The 6000-nt window shown below is 52.0% G+C and overlaps 1 protein-coding gene across 1 annotated transcript in view; it reads right to left on the reverse strand.

Annotated features, from left to right (window-relative positions):
- Positions 1-5633, reverse strand: part of PLAT (plasminogen activator, tissue type) — a 22872-nt gene extending 17239 nt beyond the window's left edge. Inside the window, exon 1 of the mRNA XM_070459737.1 lies at positions 5505-5633. The gene's annotated coding sequence lies outside the window, so the exon portion shown is untranslated. The remainder of the gene's footprint in view (positions 1-5504) is intronic.
- Between the last annotated feature and the right edge of the window lie 367 nt (positions 5634-6000).

The raw sequence follows: 6000 nt of genomic DNA on the forward strand, positions 1-6000 counted from the left end.
AAAAGAACGAAGGTATGTATAACTGAATCACTGTAACTATAGTTACAGTTATAACTATATTGAACACAACATTGTAAATCCACTGTACGCCAATTAAAAAACAATTTTAAAGGTAATTTCCTGTGTGTTAAAGCTTATTTTCTCTCTTCCTGGACATAATTCTTTATACCTAAGGAACAAGAGAGGTGTCTTTCTTATCTAATTGGATCAGTTCCAATGAGGTAAATGGAATAAAATCCTCTCCTGGCACCTCCCGCCCACTCCCACATCTCTGCTTCATTACTCAGGATGGAATTCTCTGCAAGGCATCTTTAAAATACAGGTGTATGTCTACATGTGTGCTAAGCCGTTTCAGTCGTGTCTGACTCTGCAACCCCATGGACTGTGGCCCACCAGGCTCCTCTGTCCATGGGGTTCTCCAGGCAAGAACACTGGAGTGGGTTGCCATGCCCTCCTCCAGGGGATCTTCACGACTCAGGAATCGAACCCATGTTTCATGTCTCTTGCCTTGGCAGGTGGATTCTTTACCACTAGCACCACCTGGGAAGCCCCCATAGGCACATGACCTGTGTCTAAGTTTTATACAACATTGACCTACTCAAAACAATCTATCCTGAGCATTGTCATCACCAAACTTCTCCACCCTCTGCCAGGTAACCCTGCTTATCTGGAGGGACTCAGGGAGTGTGGCTGTGGGTCTGGGAAAAAAGAAGCCCATCCTGCCTCCTCCTCTGATAAAAGAAGAGAAACTTAGATCCTTGTGAAGAAAATGCAAAGTGCAGCTGGCAAAGCTAACCCCGTGAGTCAGGGCAAGGAGGTATGATCCCTGAGTTTGAATCTCAGCAAACAGCAATCGATGTTAATCTAAGAGTCTTGTTCTTCATTGAGGCAGTTTCTGGTGTTCCCTCCACGCCCTAAAGCAAACGTCACCACGAGTAATGAAATACGCCATCACCCAGTAATTCTGCAGTCTCCCCTCCAGATTTCAACACACTTGAATCAGGAAAAGACGATCGGAGACCTTCATCGTTATCACCCTATGCGGAAACTGTCCACCTTTTATGAGACTCACTTCAAAGTGACGTGATAGCATAGTTTTGAGAAATGCGTCTGAATGAATGCCATTTACTCATCAGGTCCTAGAGTGCTGACGCTTGTCAGGCATCCACTAAATCATTTAAGTCAATATTATCTCTTGTTTAACAGATGAGAGAATCGAACTTCAAAAAAAATGTAATGAACCTGCTCTCACGCCACACACCTAAGGGAGGCGTCGGGACTCAGGACAACCGGCGCTATAGAAAACCCCCCCAAGTCGCTCTTTCCACGACTCTTACTGGGTCCTGATGCTGGCCTGTCGTGTTCTGAATGTGCACAGAGTTGTTGATGGAGAGCAGTGGCAATCGGAATGCAAGGAGCGTAGTCCCTCCAACCTCCTCTTACGGGCTGTGTGTGTTCCCGGTTTTCTAGTGGTCCCGTCCTTTCCACCAGCTGGACAGTGCTGGCAATTAGGACAGAAGCAGGTAAAGCCCCTTTGAACAGTTGGTGCCCAGCACAGTTAACTGTACTTACTGCCAGGAGTGCCCTTAGAAGGAGGGCCAAAGTTTACAGCCTCTCCCTGGAACATGGACTAGAAAGGAAGCCAAGTTCTATGGGGTCATCATCGAGTTCAAGTGTTAATACCAAATCCCGCCTCCTAGATCATCCGAACATCTTGCAGTGACCTGTACCCAGATTCCTGATGACTGAAATCAAGTTTCCTGCCCTTCGTCTGTACGCGCAGATCAGTATTAACAGGAGCCCGTACTTCCTGGATCACGGGGTAGTGTCTTTTATCCTATTTTCAATCTTTTTCTTCTGTTTGCCTTTCCCAGGCCTATTTATACCACACACGCCAGGGCTATTCAGGACTCTCAGAGGAAGCTGGAGTTCGCGGCCAAGGCAGCTGGAAGGTGAGGCCCTTGATGCTGATAAGGGCCGTCTGATGCAGACCACGCATGTGTTTGAAAACCAGACACACGAGGCAAGATAAAGGAGGAAACCAGAGCTTCTCAGAAAACAAAGCCAAAGCCCCCTCTTTCCCCCCAGCTCGTGTGGCAGGCCCAGGCTCTTGCTGCCAAATAAAGCGAGTTCCTCTTTTCTGTGAATAGGACGACCTGTGAACAGCCAGCAAAGGCCAGAGTCTGGTGGGCTTTCTGTTTCAGATTATTCCTAGTTAGTTGCTGGGTTCAGTTTCCTCCCAAGCCCACTCCCCACACCTTCAACGAACTGCCCCTGCAAAGATCTCTAACCAGAGGGCTTGGGGGCCACCCTCCTGGTAGCCATCAGATCTCTCATCCCATCCACCTTGACTGGAAGCCCCAGCTCTCTGGTCTGCTCCTTCCTGAATTCACAGGCGATGACTTACTCTGTGGCACCACCAAGCAAGGGCGCCAACCATGCCCCAGGCACGAGTTTTCTGTATAAAGACACAGGAGCTCCAAGCTCAACACGGCAAAGCCTAGGACATCCCCGGTGGCGCAGTGGATAAGAATCCGCCTGCCAACGCAGCGGACGTGAAGTTTGATCCCTAGTCCGGAAACTAAGATCCAACATGCCCTGGAGCTAAGGCCCTGCGTCACAACTACTAAGCCCATGCTCTAGAGCCCATGAGCTGCAACTATTGATGCCTGCATGCCCGGGAGCCCATGCTCCATAACAAGAGAAGCCACCACAGTGAAAAACCCATGCCCTGCAACAAGGAGGAGCCCTCGCTCACCTAGAGAAAGCCCGAGTGAGGCAATGAAGACCCAGTGCAACCAAAAATAAATAAATAAAATTATAAAAACCTCAGAGCCTCAGTAGGGGACAGACAAATAGCTAGCCAACCCTAGTTCGGTGCCACTAGCACTGTGCTGTGCGGAGGTGGGGTCGGAGGTGGAGGCGAGTGGGCAGAGGAAGAAGGGGTCCTACCGGGATGTGAAGGAGGGCATAGAGCTCACTCTTGATGAGGTGGGGGCTGGTCGGCTTTCTGGAATGGATGCTATGCAGTCTGTTTATCAAACCAAAGGGGAAGTGAGCCAAGCTCTGGAGGCGTGTCACTGACAAAGCTCTAAAATGGGACCATTGTTTGGGGTCCCACAGCAGCTAGCAGCCAGAGCCCCTTAACCATCAGCACAAACACCTTTCCTTGTGCAAAGGAGTGCGAGTCACACACCCCAGGCTCTCCCTTTGAGGAGGGTGTCCCTAGGAGTGCGTCCCTAGGAGGAAGTGTGGTTTGAAAAGCCCAAGAGTTCTAAGGATGTAGGTGCCTCGAAGGAGAAGTCCACCTTGGATTCCCTAATGTCTAGCTGAAACTCCAATACTTTGGCCACCTGATGTGAAGAGCTGACTCATTTGAAAAGACCCTGATGCTGGGAAAGACTGAGGGCAGGAGGAGAAGGGGACGACAGAGGATGAGATGGTTGGATGGCATCACCGCCTCAATGGACATGGGTTTGGGTGAACTCTGGGAGTTGGTGATGGACAGGGAGGCCTGGTGTGCTGTGGTTTATGGGGTCGAAAAGAGTCGGACACGATTGAGTGACTGAACTGAACTGACCTGAAGCTAAAGGAATATTTACCGTCGTGTAATAAGCAGAATAAGGCTTACCTGGTGGCTCAGACAGTAAAGCGTCTGCCTGCAATGCGGGAGACCCGGGTTTGATCCCTGGGTACGGAAGATCCCCTGGAGAAGGAAATGGCACCCCACTCCAGTATTCTTGCCTGGAAAATCCCATGGACGGAGGAGCCTAGCAGGCTACTATTCATGTCATGAGCCACGCTGTCCCCTCGGCCTCTGATCCAAGATAGCCTGCCCATCCTCTGAAAGATTTGGAAGTTTAAAGCCAACTCTGCTCCTCTCAAATGACAGTCTAGCCCAAGGGCCCCTCACGCTTCTGTAAAACCCCAGGCGGGACCAGAATACCTGGAGGTGAAGTAGAGACAGGCCCCACCTGGGCAGTGACTCTGGCCAGGTGACCATCTGGCCACAGATCATCTGGCCTGTGGTCCTGGCCACCCACTCACAAAAAACCTTTCAGGTGATGACGGCTTCAAGTCACCCTGCCAGGGGTCTGGCTGGGTTGCTCTTTGCAATCGTTTGAAATGTACTGATCACCAGCTCTGCTCACCAACATGCTAGGTCCCCAGATCCCTGAGTCCTGCCTCCATGAGCGAAAACTAATCACGGGATCATTTCTGTTCCTCCGGAAGCAGGAACTGTCCCAGGCCAGTGCAGAAGCCACAGAGAGCAGCGTTGTTGGGAGACTCTGATCTGATGGTTTCTAAAATAAACCGAGATGGTCTCGGAGCATCCGCACAGAGCTTGGACCATTTGACAAGAGCCAGCAATTGCAGACTGGCGTCTCTGAGAACGTTTTAGGTGCAATAAGTTGATGGGCAAGATGGAGCTCTTCCTATTTCAGTATTTACGGCGTCTCTGCTGGCGCCAGGTCTGACTTTGCTCTCACGAGAAGCTCTTACCGGGCAGTTCCTCTGACCGTCATCTATTGATTCTGGGCCAGTCAGCGTCCAGATCCTGGGATGTCTCCTGCCCCCCGGGCAAGACTTGCTAGGAAGCCCTTCTGAGGAAACTCCACTTAGCGACTGTATTTCAGAATTTCTTCATGGGCTTGCACACTCATGCATGCACATGCACACACACACACACACACACGTAATGTTTTTTCTGTCATCCACCAGCTGCGGGAGGCCACCACTGCCGTCCACATCAGTCACCGCCACCACACGGCTTTGGGCTTGGGCTTGTCATCAGTTACCTGAGAGTGCCTTGCTTCCTTCCCTCCCTCCCTGGGAGGTTAAGAAAATAAAGATAATAACAGTGAAAGCCTAGAAAGCCCGATACAGTCCCTGCAGAGAGCTTGGGGGAGAGAAGACTCTGCTATTTCCCTCTGTAATTGGAAAAGTCCTCAAAGAGCCCTCCCCTCGCATCCTGGGCAAAAATCCAGAGGACAAAACCAGGAGGCTTCGCTCTGACGCTTTCCCCCCTTCCCCTCACCCAGCACTTCCCACCCGGTGAATCCTCAGTGGGCAAGCCGCTCCCTGCCCAGCCCCACCTCAGTTTCCCCGTGGGCTCAGACCGCCCCCGGGACTCTCTGGGCTCTGACCCCATCAGCCCATCTCGCGTTTCTTGCCTGTGAATCACGAGTGGTGCCCACCGTCTACTCAGAGCGTGTCTGGATCACCCTTTTCACTTTCCCCTGTGTGAGCAGAGATTTCTGCTTCAGGAGACACATCCCTAGTGCCCTCCCTCTTGCCCTGATCGCCCGCCGCCCCCGCGAACTCAAACGCTTCAGCCCACCCCAGTGGGATGCCCTCTCAAAAAGAAACCTCCCTCCGGACGCGGATTCTAGCGAACCCCACTTTTGGCCCGAGTGACGGAGTCAGCCCCCTTCGGTGGCTCAGAAAGACTTTTAAGAGAGAGGAGAGGAGCCTGGGACAGAGTGGCACGGAGTCCAACCTACCGCGCTGGAGTCTTCTCCCTCCTCCAGAGGCGTTGTCTTAGGCACCGGCTCTGCAGGGCCTTGGCTGTCTCTCCCTGCAGGGCTCCGGCCTCCTTTAAATTTCAAGGCAGGGGGTGGGGTCGCTGGCCCCGGGTAGGCGGGCTTCTCTGCGGCAGGAGGATGCCTAGTGGACACTGGGCCCCGCAGGAGCCAAGCTGGGGCGGGCCTCTTTTCATAAAGAGGGGGAGGAATTTCCCCCATGGAAGCAGCCCAGCCCATCCTGGCTTGGGGCCAGGCTGATTATTCATGGTCCTGATGTCATCAACGAATCACAGGAATTTGGGAGTCGGATGTTGGAGGGGAACCCAAAGAACCAACTGTCTTCCTGTCAAACCGTAGTCTCAACCTCATTAAAGGGACCCTGAGGATCCCTTTAGCTCTAAGCCCCAGGGGGAGAGAGAGGCATTTACAATTCTAAACAAAGACACAGGGAGTAAATGGGGTTCTTCTGGAATCT

The sequence above is a fragment of the Odocoileus virginianus genome, chromosome 32 (genome assembly GCF_023699985.2).
Source record: "Odocoileus virginianus isolate 20LAN1187 ecotype Illinois chromosome 32, Ovbor_1.2, whole genome shotgun sequence".
Classification (NCBI taxonomy): domain Eukaryota; kingdom Metazoa; phylum Chordata; class Mammalia; order Artiodactyla; family Cervidae; genus Odocoileus; species Odocoileus virginianus.